The 22357-nt window shown below is 34.1% G+C and overlaps 1 protein-coding gene and 1 long non-coding RNA gene across 2 annotated transcripts in view; one reads left to right on the top strand and one right to left on the bottom strand.

The window, feature by feature from the left end:
* Positions 1-22357, bottom strand: part of ZBTB20 (zinc finger and BTB domain containing 20) — a 785132-nt gene that overhangs the window by 446398 nt on the left and 316377 nt on the right. The window contains exon 6 of the mRNA XM_036849631.1: positions 8204-8277. The gene's annotated coding sequence lies outside the window, so the exon portion shown is untranslated. The remainder of the gene's footprint in view (positions 1-8203; positions 8278-22357) is intronic.
* Positions 208-5362, top strand: LOC118893946. Its single transcript, XR_005019647.1, has 2 exons — positions 208-351; positions 5197-5362. It is a non-coding gene; the product is annotated as an uncharacterized LOC118893946 (long non-coding RNA).

The raw sequence follows: 22357 nt of genomic DNA, 5'->3' as shown, positions 1-22357 counted from the left end.
GCTTTTCCTTCATTCAAAATTCCTTTGAGAACAAAACACTGAACCAGAATTGGATTTTTAACAAAATATTATAATATTGATTGTAGATAACATTTTTTTTTTTTTTCTCCTGAGGAGACCCAGCAGTTCAAAACATATACTAATGTACTTTCTGATTTAGGGCTACTAGCCACATATTGGAGGAGCAAGGCTGAGGTAAAAGAACAAAGTCCCTTCTGTGAAGCAGGAAGGATTTTTTTCACTGAGTTATTTTAGAAGACTTGAATGGACTGCTAAGGGCTTTCACACAGAAAGACTTGGAAGTCAAACTCAAGAAATACAGAGGAAAAAACAAATGCAGAACTATAACAGGTAGGCATTTCTTCTAATTACCATAAACTTGTTATGCATACTGGTGCTATGCTATAGTGACAGATAGTTTTAGAATAATCGTTCAAGTGTAACAACAGTAGAAATGACCTCAGAAATGGAGGTATATACATGTGGTGTTGCAAAAGTTGACAAGGAAGGAAATTCAGGATCATGTTTGCAGTAGGACCTGCCATCAACAAATGTTTCAAACCTCTCTCTCTTCCTCTTCTTCCATATTGTCTCTCTCCCTCTCTCTCTCCCTTACTCCTTCTTTCCCTCTCTCTCTCTCTCTCCCTCTCCCCCTCTCTCTCTCTCTCTCTATCTCTCCTGCCCTCACCAAGGAGTTCACTTCTAATGTTGTCCTCAGTAGTCATTAGAAAACAACATTAACAATTGATAAATATGTCTGGATTTTCTGCTTTGCATTTTTTTTAGTAGCAGTAATGATGAGCACTTTTATTGACGTATATCTCTGATCAGGCTTATAAGGCTTCAATTAAGTTAGACTTGAGAAGGAAAATGTAAACCTTATTCTTTCTTATTGGTCTAATAAACACAATATTTTACTTCTTTCACTTTTCAAAGATGTTTTCAAGTATGATCAAGGTTAGTAGCACCATTGTCTGCGATATGATTGGGACCTTGGGCACAGACACACAGTGAGTCAAGATGATGTAGAGATGAAAGACTAATGTCATGGATTTGACCAATCTTCCAGCTCTTCATTTCTGAAAGATGGAAAAATATATAGGGGCTCTATTTATTTCCAGGCAAGATGATATAACTTAACCATAAAAGCATCCTCTCAACATATTCTCTTTTTTCTTGGGATATCTACGAGAGCATGTATTAAATTCTACTTTGCCATATAAGGAGCTGAGGTATGCAGACCATAGAATACTAGCATCAGGAGAAGAGCAGACTTGGAGGTGGGTGGAATAATGGAAAGAATACTTGGGGTCAGAGAGATCTGCGTTTGGATCCTGGCTCTGAGTTTTACTAAGATGTTGGGCAGCGGGGGCTATTTAATCTCACTGTTCCTCAATTTCCTAAAATGTAAACTAAAGGTTATACTATTTATTTTGAGACACTGTTGTGAGAATTAAATGTAAAGAGCTTTATGCAGAGAGGGCACCTGCTAAACGTAACTTTTTTCTTTACCTTCCTAACTTTTTTCAAAGTTTTTCAGACATTTGGACTGTTAGAGAACTAATGGCCTCTGTGACCACATGACCTGAAGTGATAACAAAATGCAATAGATAAAAACACCAAACAGGAGATAGTACAGGGTTTGAATCAGTTAGGTCTGGCATCAATACAAAACTCACTTACTGGCTTTGCAATCTTGGATGTTACTTAATCTTTCTGGATCTCAGTGTTCTCATTATACAATGGAAATTATCCCTGCTTTGCTGAGGGGCTGCTGAGGGTGGTAGCAAGGATTAGAGACAACTTTTATAAAGCATCTGGTACATTAAGTAAACAGATTGTGAGTAATATTTATTGTTCAGATTTTTATTAATTAAAATTTGTCTATAGATTCATCTCCTATACTTAATATTCCTTTTTCCACCCAAGACCTTGAAAGGGCTACAATAGGGGCTTTGATCACAGATTAGCTGGTTTGGCTGTGGTAATCTAGCTCTTAAGCATTAGAATTACAGTTCCAGCCCTGCCATTAACTATTTAACTGTATGACTTGAACAAGAATTCTAGGCCTAAATTTTGTTCATCTCCAAAATGAGGAGACTGGAATAAATAATTCCTAAGGTTCTCTGTAGACATAATATTTTGATTCTGGTGTCTTTTTACTGAGTTGCAATGGATAAGTACTCATATCTTTAGAGCTTAACCTACTTCTCTATGGTTTAATTTTCACATTCCCTCTACTCTATTTCTTCAATTGCAAAAGGGGATAATTTCTATCACTTTGCAAACAAACCAATACCTCTATTCTGATTTAGTGGCATTCCAGAATATTAATCATCATACTTTAAAACAGTCTGGATTGTTTTAATCCAGAAATTCAGTCATATTATAGGTAGTATTAATGAGGATAATGATGATTCATTTTCAAGGCTTTCTATGCCTCCAGGCCCCTGGCCATTGCACATGATAAAATACATCAAAATTAAAAATAAGATTAAGGTTTAACAGTTAAAAATACATTCTAAGAGTAAAACACAGTTTTGTACTCATTTCTACACTATACAACGAGCACTTAAAAATCAACAAAAATAACAGATTCATTAACCAACAACAGAATTTTAATAATTATTAACTAGAAAAGAAATAAAATTAACTTGACCTTATCTTAGAAGGTTGTCAGAGACCTATTTTGGTTATGCAGATGGGAAACATGTGGTGAACTATTAGACCTCTGTTTCAGAAGTCCAAGCCCTCCTCAAATTCAGAAGTAAACCTTCAGTGAGGATTCAAAATGAATATATAGATGCTATAAGCTTACGAATATTATGTACCTTTGAATTATCTTCATCTTGTTCTATTCTTAAGCTTTTGTTCAATTAATATTTATTTACTCATTTACTTACTTTTTTTTGCATGTCTACTATATGCTTTTCCAGGGTATTCAGAATAAAATCCAAATTCCCCACCCTGGCTACTTCTCTGACCTCACCTCCAGTCACTCTCCTCCTTTGCTTCTTTTGCTCTACCTACTCTGGAATCCTTTTATTTCCTTGAATACAGTTTGTCCTTGCCTCAGGGCTTTGTCCATGCTGTTTCTGTTGGGAGCTTTCTCCCCCTCTCAAACTTCCATCCCCACCCCAAATTCTTCACCTGGCTGATTCTTTCTGTATTTCAACCCTCAACTTAAATGACACTTTCTCTAAGAATTCTTTCCTGAGCACCCAGTGGACAGTACAATAGATTTTCCCCACCCATTATTGTCTTGCATACCAATTAGCTCTTCCCATGGACTACAATTTGTAATTTTGTAATTATTTGCATACTTATTTGATGTCAGATTCCCTTAGAAGACTATAAATTTCATGAGACACTAAGGGATCGTTCCTTTATTCCCAATATTAAGCATGGTTGAATAACGAATTAATGATTCTATTGTGGTAGATTCTATAGGGTTAAGAAATATTAATAATTTAATATGGGCTCTATCCCTAAGAATTTGCTTTCTAGTAAAAAAATAAATAAATAAAGCATGCCCATAAATATTATTTAAAAATATAGAAAGTAATTCATGTCTCAAAAAATGTGTAGGAGGGTGCTGTATTAGGCTTTTAGGCTGCTGTAACAAATTATTACAAACTTGTTAACTTATATAAATTTATTCTTTCACAATTTCGAAGACCAGAAGTCCAAAATGAGATTGTTGGCAGGGCTGCTACAGGTGCTAAGTGAGTTTGGTAGGTAGGGGAGAGTGGATTATTTCTGGCTAGGCCAGGGACAGAAGGTTTCATGGAATAAATAGCATTTAAAGTAACCTGGAAGGATGGATTAGATTTGCATATGGAAAAACAGAATGATGGCCATTCCAGATAACAGAAACAATACTAATAAATGAGGGTGTGGAAATCTGGCCTGAGTGTATGGTATATTAAACCATAAAATTAAGTCAAAAATGGGGACAGAATTAGATTTTAGAGTGTCATGAATATTGGTTAGGCATTGTTTGGTAATTACTATAGAATATTTAAAGTTTTGTCTGAACAAAAGTGACATGATCTTAGGGCTCCTGCTTCATGAAACCTAATGGGGCAACAGCATTTAGGATGAACAGGTCTCCCCTCCCTGTTTCTCCCGACTAGGAGATTAGTACAACCAAGAGAAGATGAAAACCTGACGAGGACAGAGATACCAAAAGAGGAGAATTACTGGCCATTTATTGGATACTTGGCGGGGATAGGAGAGGCAAGAATGAGATATTTTGAGCCAAGATGACCTGGAGAATTGGGGTGAAGAAAATTAGGATAGTCAAAAGAAGGATGATTTTTAACTAGGAGGATAATTACTTGATATATTGATTCTGAGAAACTGGTGTGATACCTATAAAGTTGAAGATTTAAATAAGGAAACTGGAAATACAGTGCTGTAGTTTGGGACTTAAGATATAAATGTGTGCGCTATCAACAGTGAAATAAATGAAGTCATACAACCCTGCAAAACAGTGTCAAATCATGGGAAAAGTATGCATGTGGAGTTTGACAGACATATTCACATCCTATCTCAACCAATTACCTTTCGTATGACCTGGGACAAATTGCTTGATTCTTCCACTTTCTCGTTTGTAAAAAAAGGGGAAAATAATATTATCCCTTAGTCATGATTACCTGAGTTGAGTATTTAAAAGACCTATCATCTTTAGATCTGCTTTCATATTCTGGTGGCATGATTCCCAGTAAGACATATATTTATTTTTCAATTCATTATCTTAAAAATATGTAACACACTCTTTTTACAAACTTTTTTTTCTTTGATTCTATTTCTTAAAAGCATATTGACTGTGATCCTCTAAACTGATTTCATGACCTATGAATGAGTTGCAACCTATACTTTGGAAAACACTGGCCCTAACCAGCATTCTATACTCAGGTCACACCATTACCATTGTTTCCTCAACTTCCCTCTGCCTAGGCTGCTTGCTGATATGATATTATTCCTTGATGGTCCAGAATAAGTGATAACCATTTATTTCCTCTACTACACCTATAAAATACTTTGTCTATAAGAAAGATGTATCTGTTGTCCAACTACTACTCTGGTCTCTTTGGATTGCCAAATGACAGAATCCAATAAAGGAAACCTGAAATACATTACCAGGGCAAGTAATTCATTTTAAATTATTAAAGTTTATTTCAATTTTTCCAGACCCTGAGAAACTTTTCTCTGATGGAAATGACTCCTGGCAACAATGACATTCTGACACCATGCCTGATGCACCCTCTTTGGGAAGTCTGAATTCCACGTCACAATGGCTGTGTTCAGATTACCGGTTTCATCTTGCCTGTAAGCCCAATTAAACTACTGACGTTTCTAATGGTCTTCTGTCCACTTTGTAAATCATCATAAAGAATATTAAACCAACCACATAAATTTGCCTCTGTGTGACTCAATGCACAACCAGAGGCACAATACCAAAATGCATAATAAAAAATAACAATTTTTTGATAACAATAAATGCTTTTAGAATACCCTTTATATATGAATTTTGGACTAGTTGGTAGAGGGGACCACAGTTCAGTGGGTCTCATAAGATGAACCTAAGGCAATTTGTTCCTCAGCAAACACAGCTCAGACACTGAGTGTAGAAGAAAGATCAAAGCCTCAGAGTCCAAAGTTGGGTTTACTCTCAGGCCTAGATGTCTGAGGATGATTCGCATTGGTGATCAGTATGGTTTGGGTAACCTGCATGCCCTACCCTGGGCCTCAATTTACTTATTCCAAAATGGGATGACTGGACTTTTATTTCTTATATCCTTTCTACCTGTAATGTTTGACGATGCTCTGCCCTTACATCCCTTTCACCTCAATCTTTTAATCTTAAAAAATGTGAAATGTGTTTATAAAGTTCTTTGATGTCCCTAAATGTTATTCAACATGATAACAGTACAATTCATGAAGCCTAAATTTTATCATTTTAGCTTTGCCTCAGAGGCCAAGTTTTATGAGAGCCTTAATTTGCACCACCAGAAGCTAATTTAATAAAAATGAAGGGACCCCTTTTAGAAATAAATTAAAATTGGTGGAGGAGGGCAGATAACTTTATGCAAAAAAAAAAAAAAAAAAAAACCAGGAAACTAAGCTTAGAAGGGGTCAAATTGTTCTCAGTTCTAAAGAACGCTGTGGTCTTATTTGTGCTGAGAAACTGGTCCTGGCTTTTGACGCACTGAAAGTAGAAGTTTCTAATGGCAACTTCCCAAATCTCTGGACTCTTGACCCAATACCTTTTGTACCATTTGCCCCATTTTCTTGAAGCACAATCTACTGCACAGCAATTAGACAAACAGGTACAGAGCACCATCCATCCTAGAGTCAGGTAGATTTATCTTTGGAGACAACTTCAGTGTATGGGATGTAAGACACAACTTAAACAGAAAACTAGTGAAGACCACTTCACAGACAAAAAGGATATGTATGAGTGGGCACTTCTCATTCTGCTCCGGTGAAAGAAGTATAAAGTCAAAGGGGAGAAAGACTAGGCAACTGATGCCTAATGTTATGTGGTAAATAGTAGGTTTGTCTTTGACAAATTCCTTTATAATTATCTTCCTGACTGTCAAAAACTTTATTCAACCCATCTTCACAATATTCTCTGAATGAATGACTCCTAAAGTTCTGACTTAAATTTTCTAATTGTACTAATAACAATAGCTGTTTCTTGATTACTACTATTATGCCAAGTACTGGGGATTACAAAAATCAATAAGAAATAGATCCTGATTTTAGAGACCTTACCATCTATGGTTTTCGACTGTGGTAGTTATGACAAAAATAACAATAACCATCATTTATTCATTTAGGCACTGTGCTCAGTGGGCAGCATATATAAGCTGCCAAAGTTCCCTCCAATTCACCAGATACCCTGACAGTGAAGTGATCTTGCTCTGTCCATGCATCATCTCTCAAAGCAAAAAAAAAAAAAAAAAAAAAAAATGGACCTAACAGGAATTCAGACAATAGGCAGGGATATTTAAGCAACGTCAGAACTGTCTACAGTAAACATACAAGAACTGCAGTCAATAATGAAAGAGTGCAGTAAACCAAAGTGAAAATGGAAGAAATCATCTGAATCACCTTTAGTGTACTCTGTCGAGAGGAACTGTGACACTTTGAAAACCACGATGCAGTAAACCCCACATCCGGCATTCCAACAATGACACAAGGAGATGAATGCTATTTAAGTGTTTTAAGACTCGCTAGCAAAAGACCTCATAACACATTAAATTGTGAAACTTAGGAAGACATCATAACCTTCTGGACTTCACTACAAAAATGTACATTTTGATCTAAAATTTTAAAAAAATAACACTGAATTTCCTTGTAGTATTTCATAACCTTTGAGTGCGGCATTAAAATGCTTTTCTTTTTTCCCCCACCAACTCTAAGCTTCTGTTTTCTTACCCTGGGCGTCTGAATCTTTTATATGCTTGGGTTCTATTCACTGCCTGTTATTCAGACATTGAAATCCCAAATGTTAATTGTTCTTCCAAGTACATTGACAAAACAGCAGCTAAATAAGGGTAGACCAGACTGTGGTAGACTCTGACATGCATTTATGGAACAATGGGGCTCTGAGAGACAGCCTTGTAGCTCACGGGAAGACATAAGATGTGCTATTTTGACTGCTTCATAGCAGAATGGGGAACACACGCACACAAGGGAATTATGCATTTTACTTAGTTTTGCCCAAAGTCCTCAAAGCAACAGAATCTTGTGATGTCATCATGAACTTTCTTTCTCTCCATTTACATTGACACAAAGGCTAAAAATTTCTAATGACATCACAAAGGAAAAAGGAACCTACTTTGATTCCATAAGAAATCTGTTACCTTCTAAGAGACTTGTACCAAAATGTAAGAATCCTTCCTGACAGGGTGTATGTCACTGTGCTGATGCACGGTGGGTGACACCCTCCCTAATGCAATTCAAGCCAGCCAAAAGAAAGGATTCACAATTTAGGTTGGATAAAAAAGACATACTGAATATTGAGCCTTACAAATTTTCTTTTTTTAAAGAAGGAAATCATTTAAACATGTATTTCTTCAGGGATATTCAAATTTTTACTCATGTCTGGTTACTATGTTACCAATATTTTTGTCCTTTTTTTGAGTTGGTCACAAAAACACAGAGGAAGGTAGAGGAAGCTTTCACTTACAAGAATGCAGTGCAGCTCAATCTTTTGTTTTTAAGGTGCAGTGATTTCAGTCTCTAAATGTAACTTCAGGCAGTCTGAAAAGAAACAGGTTAAAATCTCTTTCAGTTATAATTGGTATTTCAGATTTAATTAAAAATTAAACTTTCATAATGTTTCACCATCCAAAGCAATGCATTATCAGTCAAGCGTGGCTTTTTTTTTTTCCTAAGGAAAAAAAAAAAAAAAAAAAACTCTCTTCCCAGAGTCGTTTTTTTAATGAAAAGGAAAGGATCTAAAGAGGAAAAAAAGCAATTCTGAAAAAACAAAATATGCCGCCATGTTAAGTACTTCATAATGATATGACTAGAAGCTCAGTGCTTCTGAATTCTACTTATATTCTGATTTTTAAAAAACTCCTAAATAATTCCAAAGCCTCAAGATTACATAAAATGTTATTTCAGAGAAAAAAGAAGAAAATCTACAATCTGAATACACATATTAAAGGGAAATATAACTTCAAATAAAATTGGAAAAAAATGTTACATCTACTACTTTCAAATGACTGAATTGGTGGTGGGGCAAATGGTGAAGTAGAGGTAAAGGAACATATTTAGCAATACAAATGCCCATTGCAAGGTATTGTGGGTTTAGTGCACTCCAGACCACATCATACTGTATAGCTAGTCACATGCAGCACTGCTATTTGAAGCAACATGGGAAGACCATCAGGGTTTGAACCAGCCTTCTTGATTTAAATAACTGTGAACGCCTTTAAAAAATACCTATTTTTAATCTTTGAATTAAGAGTCCAGGCATTAAAATAAAAGTATGTCATAAATACTTGGGCTTAAAATGTCATACTAATTTTTTCAATCCTTTCTTTCTTCATACAACACCATCTATGAATAAGATAATAGTTAAAAAACAGACTGGATTAAGTCATCCCTATTTTTAGCTTCAAATAACTGACACAACAGGTTTAGAAAAACATAGCTTTTTAGTGTAAAATGGAGATAGAACAATTATCTTTCTTTTACTTTACAGCATGGCAATACATTTTTTATATATTTGTAGCACTAAATATGGTATGTTTATGCCCACCTTCCTATTAATGCAAGGTAATATTTTAATATCACCATATATGAGACTATGATCATAGATCAGCCCTGAAATTGCATCTGTTTTTAGAAAATGCATCTAGTTCTTACTTGCGAATTCTATTTTCTTTTTCTCTTGTATTATACAGAGGAATATTTTGGGTATTGCGTCTATTTGATGCATATAGATTTTAAGTTCAAACTGGCTTAAATTCACTAGGTCTATCCATGAATGGATCCAAAAAAAAAAAAAATCACTGACATTGACTAACTAAACTTTTCCCCTGCTTCTCACATGCCTGAATTAGACTAAAAATGCACCAGTGTAAAGACAGAAACTGACTGAGAGGAGGGGAGTTCACATATTTCCTTATAAGGCAACAAAACATTCATAAAAGAAACTGACAAAAATAACTCATGCTCAGAAATAATAAGGAATAACAATAATCCCCAATAAATGATTCAGAAATATAAAAACTGCTCACCTCTATATAAATCTGAATCACCAATTGGTACTGTTCTACTCACCGATCACATATGGTTAGTGAAACGGATTCAACTGTCTAGTTCAGACAAGAAAGGGTGATAGAAACTAGGCTGCATATTTATATATAAACTACTTAACTGACAACTAGCAGTTCAATTTAATCAGTCAGATTTCCTTTTCCTTAATTCACCAGATGTTGAGTGAATTGAACTTTTAGTTCAAAACAATAAAGCAGTTTCTACGAATAGGAAGTCAAGTTACATTCTCCTCTTCTCATGTCATTCCTCTTTCTCTTCTTTGACCTTTCTCTTCCCTTCTCTATCTCTGCCTGTTTCTTCCTTACTTTCACTTTCTTCCTTATTTATTTTCTCCCTCTCTCTTCTCTCTTTTTTTTCCCCCCTTGGTGAGGGTAATGAAGCTCAAAAATAACATCTTGTATCCTGTTGAGGGAAACTTGGTCACAACTATCCTTCCAGATGACAAATTCATTCTTAAATATCTGCTTCCCAATCCAAAGAAAACAGAGCAATTGAGAAAATAGAGATGCAACATCACTTAGCACTACCAACACCACCACTTTTAATTCCCATGTTACATTCATCACAAGGAGGACTGAAGTTGATTTACGTTATCCCCTAACCTCAAATAGGACCACAAATAAGACTAATAACAGGACCATTTTGTGGCACTCAGGCAAACGGCTGGGCAAAACAGATGGATCTTACTTTGCGCCAGGACTCAAAAAATGCAGTCGCCAACACACTGTTGGCGACTACATATCTTGGCCCAAGGATGGACCTGGAAGTGGGACCAGTTGTCTTTGATATGAATACTGTTCCTATTCATATCTGCCTCATGAGAAATCATTAACTCTGTTCCTATGTAGTGGGGTTAAGCATTGGGTAGAAACTCTTTGGAAGACTGATCATCGAGAAAGTGAAATATTCTGAAAGCATGTCAGATTAGATTAAGGAGCAGAGAAGTTAGGACTAGGACCTTATTTTTGGCACTACTGTCTACTTTTCAACCTCCTGTTTTTTTCAAGTTCAGTACTGTACACTGAACCCACTTTTAAAATACTAGATTTCCAGAGTATGTGTCATCAATAAGAATAACTTGCTGCTGACGTTTTGGGTTCCAAAATCTGTTAAAATTTTTCAAGTTTATCCAGATCAACCTCAGTCATTATTAAAAACGACCACCCAATGTCAGACTTCTTTAATCAAGACAGAACTATGTAAGGCTTTATAGAATACACCCAGTGATACACTGGGGAACAGCTCAGTAATCAATGCAAATTACAAAGCCCGGAAGAATGCTTCTCTTGGCAGAGACTATTTAGCAAAAGAGTTGTACATTCTGCACTAGTTAAAGATTCTGAATGGCTTTCCAGAGAAGTAGCAAATGCATTATATTACAGTAACCCATCCTGTAAGTCTTCAAGGCCAAAAAACAAAGCCCCAGACAATAAAAAACTGAAGGGGGGTGAGGAACTGTAGATCTTAGTATTGATTAGGAACAAAGGACTGCTTCTGACCACACTCTACTTTTTAAAATCCTCGCATAGGTAGGAGTTTTAGATATCACCAGGTCACAGAACTTCAAGGAAAGAGCAACAAAGCACTCCAGTTTAGGAAGTCTGTGCTAATACAGGCAATTCTCTTAATGCTTTCCCAACTATTCAGCACTGACTGTATCTTGCTCAGATTGTTTTTGAGAGTTCACTCACCTCTCTATGATTTATTCATTCTGACACTGTTCAGATTTGATTTTTAACAGACAAGCCCTGTTTGTGGTCAACATAGAGACCAAATTATAATGTTTTAATTATTCTCTTAGTCTTTTTTTTTTTTTCCTTTTCATTTACAACTTTTTCGTATTGTGAAATATTTCAAACATATGCAAGAGTAGAGAGTATAGTAAAAATGAACGCCGCCCCTCCCCCCGCAAGAAGAAAAGAATTCCTATGTACATTGCTTTATTGCACTTTATAGATACTGCATTTTTACAAATTGAAAGTTTTGGCAACCCTGCGTCAAGCACTTCTACCAGTGCCATTTTTCCAACAGCATTTGCTCACTTCATGTCTCTAGTAATTATAACCTTGGTAATTCTTACAATATTTCAAAATTTTCATTATTATTTTATTTTGTTATGGTGATCTGTGATCAGTATCTCTGATGTTACTATTGCAAAAAGACTACAACTAGCTGAAGTCTCAGATGATGGTTAGCATTTTTTAGCAATAAAGTATTTTTAAATGAAAGTATGTACATACATAATGCTATTGCACACTTAATAGACTACAGTATAGTGTAAACATAACTTTATATGAATTGCTGAAACCAAAAGATTTGTGTGACTTGCTTTATTGTGGTGGTCTGGAACTTGAACCTTAATAATTCTGAAATAGGCTTGCATATAGAAATACAATTGACTTGTGTATAATGCTCTTGTACCCAGCGAGCTTGCTGAACTCATGTATTAGTTTGTGTGTATGTGTATGCATTCCTTAATATTCTCTACGTACTTATGATATTTTCTGCAAATAGAAGTTTTACTTTTTACTTTCCACTCTGGATGCCTTTGATTTCTTTCTTTTCTGTCTGTTTCTTTCTTTTTTTTTCTTTCCTTGCTTTATTTCCTCTTTTTCTTTTTATTTATTTATTTTTCTTTCCTTTCTGTACAGAAACTCCAGTACAATTTTGAACAGGAGAGGTGAGATCTGACAACCTTGCCTTGTTCCCAATCTTAGAGAAATCCGTCAGTTTTTCATCATTAAGTATGATATTAGTTGCAGGTTTTTTCATAAGTGCCCCTTATTTAGGTACAGAAGTTCTATTCCTAGTTTGTTAAAAGTTTCTGTCACAAATGCATATTGGATTTTCTCAAAATTTTTTTTGTGTATCTATTGCCACAATAGATACACATATAGATACAATATACATATAGATACAATAGATATAGTCATGTGGTTCTCTCCTTTATTCTACTAATATGTTATATTACATGAATGGATTACTGGATGTTAAACCAATCTTGCATTACTAGGATAAATCTTACTTAGTCAGGGTGTAAATAATATTAGATTGCTGTACTTAGGTTTGTGAATATTTTGTAGAGGATTTTTGTTTCTATATTTATGAGGAATACTGGTTTATTTTCTTATGATGTCTTTGTCTGGATTTGGTCTCAGGGTAATACTGTTCTAATAGAATGAACTGAAAAGTGTTCCTTCTTCCTCTATTTTTGGAAAAGTTTGTGAAAAATTGGTATTATTTCTCCTTTAAATATTGGCTAGGATACAGTGAAGTCATTTGCATCCAGACTTTTCTTTGTGGGATGACTTAGTTAATAATTCTATCTTTTTACTGTTATAGGTCCATTTAGATTTTCTGTTTCTTCTTGAATCAGTTTTGGTAATTTGTGCATTGCTAGAAGTGATACCATTTTATCTAAATTGTCTAATTTCTTGGAATATATTTGTTCATAGTATTACATTTTAATCTTTTAAATTTCTATGGGGTTGGTAATGTCCCCTCTTTCACTTCTGACTTTGGTAATCTGTTATGTCCTCTCCTTTTTCCTCGGTCAGTCTAGCTAAAAATCTGTCAATTTTGTTGATCTTTTCTAAGAGTCAACTTTTGGTTTCATTGATTTTCTCTATTATTTTCTTGTTATATATTTCATTGTTTTCTGCTCTAATCTTTATTATTTCCTTCTACTTTAATTGAGTTTTGTTATATAGTTATACCATATCTATGTTTACCTACATAATTATATTATCAGTGCTACTTATCTCTTTGGGTGTATTTTAATTGCTGTTTGCTGTCATTTCTTTTCAGCCTAAAGGATTTCTTTTAGTATTTCTTGTAAGGCAGGTCTGCTAGCAGCAAATTGTCTCAGTCTTTATCCTACAATATCTTTATTTTACCTTCACTTTGAATAGTTTTGCTGGATATAAAATTCTTGATTGTCATTTAAAAAAATCTTTATTTCCTTCAGCCTTTGAATATGTTATCTTTCTGCCTTCTGACTTTAAATGTTTCTGATGAGAAGTCAATTGTTAATCATAGTGGTGTCCCCTGTATCGAATTTCTTTTTTTCTCTTGCTGCTTTCAAGCATTTCTCTTTCTCTTTGGCTTTCTAAGTTTGGCTATGATGTGACTATGTATGGATTTTTCATATTTATGATACCTGGAATTTGTTGAGCTTCTCAAACATGTAGATTAATGTTATTCATAATATTTGGCAAATTTTTGGCCATTGTTCCTTCCAATATCTTTTTTCTTCTCTTTCTTTCTTTTCTCTCCTCCTTCTCTCCCATTACACATGTTGGTATGCTTGATGATTTCTCACAGATCTCTGAAGCTCTACTTTCTTCATTATGTTTTTCTCTTCTTCAAATTGGATAATTTCTACCAATTAATTTCAAGTTCACTGATTTTTTCTTTTGCCATCTCAAATCTGCTGTTGAGTCCCTCTAGAATATTTTTCATCATAATTAGTGTACTTTTTAACTCCAGAATTTTTTTTCTTTTTAAAATAATTTCTATCTTTATATTAATATTCTTTATTTGAATAGTAATTATAGTAATACTTTATGTAATTATTTAATATGATTTCCTTACTTACTCAAACATATTTGTAGTAGCTCCTCTCAGGTCTTTGCTAAATTCACCTTCTGCTTTCCCCCACAACCTGGAGATAGTTTCTGTTGACTGCTTTTTTTTTAACTGGGTGTGGATTAAACTCCTGTGTCCTTACATGTCTGAAAAATTTTTTCTTGAAAATTGACATTTTATACAATATATTATAGTAGTTATGACTTCTGATTTTTCCCTCTGGGGGTTTCTGCTGTTTTTGCTATTTATGTGTTTGTTTGTTTAGTGACCTACCAGTCTAATTCTTTGGAATCTGTCTCCCTCATACTGTTCAGCTGCTGATGTCTCTGGTCAGTTTTTATAATTCCTATTTTCATTTCTTAGCTAAGACTTGCCCCTGTGTCAGCACAATTTGCAGTTTATATCCAATGACTGGTCAGAAGTTGTACTCAAACAACTTAGGCCAATAAGCTAACACCCTTTGCTGATGAATATATGCATGGGTTGGGGAATTCATTCAAAGTTCAGTCAGCTTACAAGTCTTCCTTGCCTCTTACATTCCACTGGGCTCTCCCTTATCTCCTCTTTGCACTAGGCCTTAGGGTCAGTCTGGGGTATGTGGATATCTTGGACCTTCTCTGATCTTCCCTGAAACTTGTATGCAGATTTCCAAACCACCAGAGATATGTGTTAGTTTCATCAAGGCTCAATATGGCAGTCTCCTCATCCAATTCTCCTTGTTAAATTTCTGGCTAATTGCCAGTCTATTGCCTGTCCCAACCTGAACTGCAATCTGAGGCTAGCTGTGATGTTTACACTTCCTTTTTGTTTGCTGCTGAGACTGTTACTGTTTTGACAGCACCCAGGGGCATGTGGTTTTTCAGCTTGATGTTCTATTCCATCAAGTCAGCCCCTTTCAGCAGTGAAGGTGTGGATATTCATGGCTCACCCTGCCCTGATGGAACTATTGTGCCAGTGGAGTTTGGGGAGGGGTAAGGAGAGGAGGTAGTCCCAGCTAAAACACCAGACCCCACTTATGTCTGTTGTCTCACAGTAATCTTTAATGTGGCACCTTTTACTCTCAAAAACATCCAATTTAGGTGATAAAATTTATAGTCTCCTTCTACATAGTGATCATAAACCACTTACGGTATTCCTTCAACAAATGCCCACTGCCTAATTCTTTGCCTTGTAATGCAAGAATCAGAGGCCCAGCTGCACGGGGGGTGTGTGTGGGTGGGTGAGGAAGTCCAACTGCTACTGAGTGAAAGTTTCCATGATGGTTACATGTGTACAGAAAATCCTCTACAGCTCTAGAAAGTACAAACATTTTGGGGGATTAAGAATATCTGTCAATTCTGAAAATCCTTAGTTGGGTTGGGCCATGAGAATTGGGAGGTGGATGGAGGATGAGGATGAGGGTGCCAAACTTCTCCCATCAGAGATAAATAATTTTGCCTTACTTTACAGATCTAAGAGGAATCACTCAATGAGAAGAGGTAAAATTATGTGGTTTATAAAGGATTTCTAGGAAATTTAGAGCTTGAATGAGCCAAAATAAACCCATTCCAAGTCACTGTGGAGAACGTGTTATCTAGACTTAATCTTACATAAAATAGTAGCTCAGAGATCTCACTAAAGAGGTCCAAATACTTACTTGGATCAGTTTAGTATTTACCAAATTGTTCCTTCACGGTTTCCTGTCCCTCTCAGTTTATATCTACTCAGGAATATACTAAGGTGATGCACTCCTCTGGGAGCTTAAATAACTCTTGCAAATCAGAAAGTTCCCATATAGAAATAGGGAGTAATAAGCACTTTAAAAACGATTTTTGCTTTACATGATGATCCACAATAAAATTCCCTTGAGAGATTCTCCTAGAGCATTTAAATTATGAATAGATTTACAAAATCACTCCTATCACATAAAATGAGATAAACATGTAGTATCTGCTTCTAGGAATTTTCAAAACTGTTTTTTTTTTTTTTGTTGTTCTTCAAAAAGACTTAAAGGATTGGGAAAATCAGTAAACTTTGTGCAGTAGAAATTCAGAACGTATGATGCATTAACTTCGAATATCTTACTGATATTTTTGGATCAACATTATGCTTCACAATTTACAAAGTACTGAAGAAATCAAAGTATTCACCAAACTTCATCTAATTAAAATGTCATAGCAATTCACCTTTAACCAAGGAATGTGTAACAGTAAATATTACTATTTCTATTTGGAAAACAAGGAATCTAATCCATGAAACAGAACATGTAAACATCACATAAATTGCTTAATGACGTGAATAAGTCTGCTGATGGAGTATATGATGAAATTCCATTACCTTGTAGCATGAGATTATCAATTAGGCAATATCCAGGCTGTGACAAAGAAGAAACTTGGAACCTGCATCTTCCATTTTGTGTATATTAGAGCAGAATCAAAATAAATGTTTAAAGAGATTTTTTTTTCTCCTATGAAATGATACTTCTCCAGCTAATCTCTCAGGTAAAGTGGGTAGACATTTTTTAGCTGTGTGTTTTTGTTAGGCTTTTCAATTTCTGTAAAAGAATTTAAACACAACCCCTAACTTGACTACTATTTCTGCCCTTAATTAACAAAGAATAGCTGTATTCCAAGTGTTTTCCAATAATACAATCTAGAATTCACAGTCATCCAATAGCAATCAAAGGCCTAACTTAGAGAAATAGTATATATAGGAAACTGTCTGAAGGATGTGCAGTCCTTTCATTGGAATTCAGCATCTAGATATATTCTAAAATCTTCCTTCGAGTTATATCAGAATGGAGTGTCATCTATCTGGTCTGTATTTTATGAGACTGAGAATACCAAATTGTACATTACTGAAATGTTATCAATCTATATTGAGGGCCACAAGAGTAGAAGTATACCTATAAAATATTCTTTGTTTCTCATGAAAGTGAATATTGATCATGATATTCATAATAAAATACAGGGATCCCTTTATATACTTAAGGGTATCAGAGGAAGATATTTCTTTCTAGTCTTAATATCAGCAATGTATTGCTTCAAAACATATGATAAGAATCTTATTTGTAAACGTATGTAAGATACTATCTAGGGTGCTTTTTTATATATAGGTCTAATTCTTGCCCCCTTCTCATGTTTTTCCCTTGTTTACCCATTTTAGTTTTCATTTATTTCATTTATATTATATACTTCACTTAAATTTTATTTAATTTCATTCACAATAAATATATATATGTGTGTGTATATATATATATATAAATATATATTTATATCGTATACCTATGTATCCCTTTAAACCATCTTTATTTCTTTTTGGAACAAAGAGATGTCCATCTGCCTCTCTGTCTTCTTATCTACCTTTTCATATATCAAGTCATCTAAAGTTACTAGAGGATACCCCAAAATTTAGATGTAATTTCAAAATGTCAACCTAGTTCTTCTAGGAACTGGACTTGATAGCCTTATTTATACTTTTGCAGTAACTTCATTTTCTTCTACCCTCAATGCTATTCAAATCAGATGTCTGAAGCAAAGTAATAGACTTGTATCGTGAGGGTCCAAGACTAAATTAAAGCTAAGATAAGCATCTTTTTGCTAACTCATCTAAAGGTGATTCTTGGCTTTCTATGAATAGAATAATTTGAAACCTATGGAGCAACAGTAGCTATTTTCAAATCATTAATAAAGCATATAAAATAGGGCAGTCATGACTGACTGTGCAGGTTGTGCCCTGTACAAGGGCTCCCAGTACAGTGGTGTGTTCCAATTTAGAAGCCATACTCCCTGGCCCAAGCTACATCAGCTGGAACAGGGTTTCCTTTAATAATTTGCACAAAGGTGCAACCTCTTCCTGAGTTGTTCTAAACCTCTGTACAAGTAACAGAAGCCCTCTATAACATGTTTCTATAGTATTTCTAACAAAATATAATTAATTGCATTGATATTTAGCTGGCTTTCTAGCTGTTACATGTTACATGAATGTTTGGGTAAGCCTGCTAGTAATGACCTCACCACCTGAGTTTGAGTCTACATGACTTGGACTAAGCAATGCTTCAAAAACAGAATGTTAGTTATAAGTACAGATCTACTCAGGGAGACTGACTCTGAAACAGAATAGGAGGAAAAGGATGCTCCTAATATTGTCTTTCTTTGTAGGAAACAACATATCTTATATCAGATCATATTCTCAACATACTAAAGGCTTTTCTTCTGAAGTGGAGTTGAGAAGTGGGTGCAGAACATAATGTTATTCATATTATTATTATCTCATTGATTAAATTGTCTCCAGTTTAGAATTTTCAAGCAATGAGAAAAGTGACTTTAAAAAATCTTCAATAAGTTTTGCGACAATGGATTATTTGTATAATGGAGTACTTTGCCCTTAAATTTAGCTCGTGGCTTTCTCTCTCCCTGGGAAATTTTATACAGTTAACTCTCAATAAATGATTTACAAGTGAGCTATGCATGAAACATTTTACATTAACTTTTTTTCTGACTGCAAAATTAACACATACCCTTTGCAAAAGAATTGGAAAATGCAGAAAAGTATAAGAAAAAATGATAAATACCAAAAGTCTGATCACAGAGTCAATCAACCACTACTGGCACTTCAGCATTTAATTCAGACATGACAAACTTTAATCCCAGTTTGGCTTTCTTTTCTCCTCCTGAACATCACTGAGCTGCCTCCTATTTTCACTTTTTGGTATTTACTCAAGCAATAGTAATTATTTTCTACAAATTAATTTAGCAATTAACCAAGTATGATTATATTTCATAGATCTGATACAGATTATTATTCATTCTTACTGTTCATTATAACATGAGATAAGTTTTATCTAATCATGCCCTATGAAGATTATAATACATAACAAAGTATGACATTACATACTTTGTGTTAGATCATTTCTGTTTCATAATATGGATGCTAGAAATAGCTTCATTAACTCATGAAAAACAAAAGTAAAATGGTAAATTTGATGTTAAAAAGTCAAATACTGCATGCAAAGACCAAAGACAAATTATTTTAGATAATACTCTTGCTTCTTTATTTTGATTTTTACTATCTTTACTTCAAAACTACAATATTAGTATGGAAAACTGAGAGTTAGCTATGCTTATGAAGGTAAAGCACCATAAAAGCGCCAGTGCATCTCTCTCAAGAGTCTAATCCAATTCTATCTGAGGAGCTATCCTCTTTCTGTGAACTCTGTCATGTAGAATTACATCATCTCCCATGGCTCAAATTATCTCCAATTCATAAAATGCTTTAACAAAACTATTATGAAGTGGGTTCTGTTATATATTCATATAACTTCCTCCTCACTTTGGTTTAGCACAGAAATACACAATACATCAATATGTATTTCATTAAGACAGTTGTTTCGATATGGTAACAAGCTCGGCAAATAGAGGAAGTGTGTTGGATATAATTTATTTACATTTTAGTAAGATCTCAGATGAATGATACCACACAGGAAGCTCATAGTGAGGTTAGGAAGAAATGGTGGCTGAAAGATGTCTTGAAGTTTGGAAGCTGTTAAGTATTGCTTAATCAATAGTATTGCTTCTGAATTAAGATAGGATATCAGTTCCACAGGGATAGGTATTGTGGTCCACGACAAACATTATTCAATGCAGGCATTAAAACTTAAGGGGGGATATAAATTTTCCAAAATATGATAAATGTTTAAGGTTATAACTTAGAACATACATCAAATGCTAAAGTTTAAAATGGGTGGCCCTATGATATAAAAATCCCATCAAATCCCAAAGGATGGGACTATGCTTCTTTAATATACCAAAGCTTACTGCTAAAATTTCCTTTTAGTAGAGATGCTAACTTCATGTTAGCATTTGGATTTCCTCCTACTTTGCATGTTAATTCTTTTGTGAATGATTCTAAAAATCAAAGCAAGTCCTTTAATGAAATAAGAAATTCAGAAAGCAAGGATTTTCAGTCTACAATTATAGTAGCCTGCACTATTTCTGCTTTGAAATTATGAGCAGGGTCACCTTTGCGTAGGACAAATTATCACTGGTAATATTTTAGAGATTAATGTGTGTAGCATTTGTCTACCCAGTGTTGTTCCAAAGAGAATTTTTTAAAATCTTGCAAAGGTAAATACAATTTTCAAGCAGAAAGTGAAAATAATGGTAAAGGTACAATAACAATAGGAAAAGCATAAAGAGGCCAGGGTGAGGCCAACATACAAAAGGTAAATTGTGAGTTTTAATATAAGTGCTTAAATATAGACTAAGAATATGACTATATTTGTATTAGCCACTATAAAGAATAAGTATTTCATTAGCATTTGTTGTTTTTGCATTTTCCCCTTATTTATATCTTAATCTGCCAACTAGAACGTAAGCTCATTGAAAGTATGTAATTTTTGTTTTCCTGTACTATAATTCATAATAACTAGTGTGATGCTGAGTAGAAAATTGATTCTCAATCAATATTTCTTTATTTGTTTTGTGTGAAATATAAAGAATCTGGTGAAGAGGGTATAGTATAAAAATATCGTATGTTCATTCATGCATACTGTATAAAAGAACAAAATAAATGATTCTGAAAAATAAAATAAATTATAACACTAGATGGGGAAAACAGGATAAATTATGCTAAACTACACTGAAGCAGTAAAATAAATACAAAAAAAACACTTCAATTGAAAATAAATCAATGTAAATGCACACTTAAAACCTACAGACAATTAAGACTTCCAGAGAAATGAAAATACAAAGATGGCATCATGAAAGTGATTTGTCCCAACATCACAAACCATTTCTGTCATACTATATAAGAAGTGATAAATTATGATCAGGAATTCCAATTTCCTGATTCTATAGAATATGAACTATCTATATTATAGAAGTCTATAAAATTTCAAGTTTTATAGATGTCCCTGATTAGAATTTGAGCACTATGACTTCAGATGTAAAAACTCATAATTTCAACTGTAAATCAAAATTTAACTTTTAGCAATTCTTAAAATTCACATTTTGACATGGTAAACAATTAGGTAGCCTTCAAAGTATTCTTAATAAAGTCTTAAATGTAAAGTTTTTCTAGTGGTGCAGGGGAAATTTAATAATGGGAAATCAATTACTATAAATCTCTTGCTGAATTATCATAATCTGAATAATCCTATAATGTTTTTAAGGGAAGGGACTATGCCTCTGAATTCCAATGCCTAGTGAACAATTTCTGGCACATGGTAAGTGCTGAATAAATGTGTGTTCGAATTGATTTTAATTGAAAAAGACATCACAAGAAAAGTCAGTGTTCACCCACCAATTAGAGTTTGAGAATATTTACCCCAAAAGGCATGTAGTATACTTCAACACATTCCTAATAAACAAAGAAAGGGTGAGAGAGTAGTATTCTAACTCACCTTACCAATGTAACAAAGAATATCTGTCTTAAATCAACAACTAATATCTGCCTTAACAATGGAATAAATTAGAGGCATTATCATACAATCAAGAACGAGACAGCAGCAACCAACACAACAATGCAAAGCAATTATACCTCAATAAAGATGTTAAAAAAAAAAAATGAGAATGCCTCCTATCACCATGATTACTTAACTGATTTGGAAATTCTAGTCAATGAAATAGAACATTAAACAGAAGTAAGAGGGAAAAAAAGAAGATAAAGTCATCAATGTTTGCAGACAATTTAAGGACCTTGAAAACTCAAGAGAATTTATAAGTTATTAAAATTATTAAGAAAGCTGAATAAAATAGCTAGATTATAAATATTATAAAAAGATATGGTTTTTCTACTGAACAATGAGAAAACGGAATGTAAGCAATTAAAGAGAATAACAAGAACAAAGCATGCTTATACTTGAATTAAATAAGGAATCTGAGGACCTATATGAATAGAAAGACACAGTTTATTTGCATATGAAACATTACATAAATAGAAACATACGATGCTTCTAAATGTGATGACTGAATATTGCAAAGATATG

This window comes from Balaenoptera musculus, chromosome 4, assembly GCF_009873245.2.
Source record: "Balaenoptera musculus isolate JJ_BM4_2016_0621 chromosome 4, mBalMus1.pri.v3, whole genome shotgun sequence".
Classification (NCBI taxonomy): Eukaryota; Metazoa; Chordata; class Mammalia; order Artiodactyla; family Balaenopteridae; genus Balaenoptera; species Balaenoptera musculus.
Note: the sequence above shows the minus strand (reverse complement) of the source record. Positions and strands in the feature narration are given on the sequence as shown.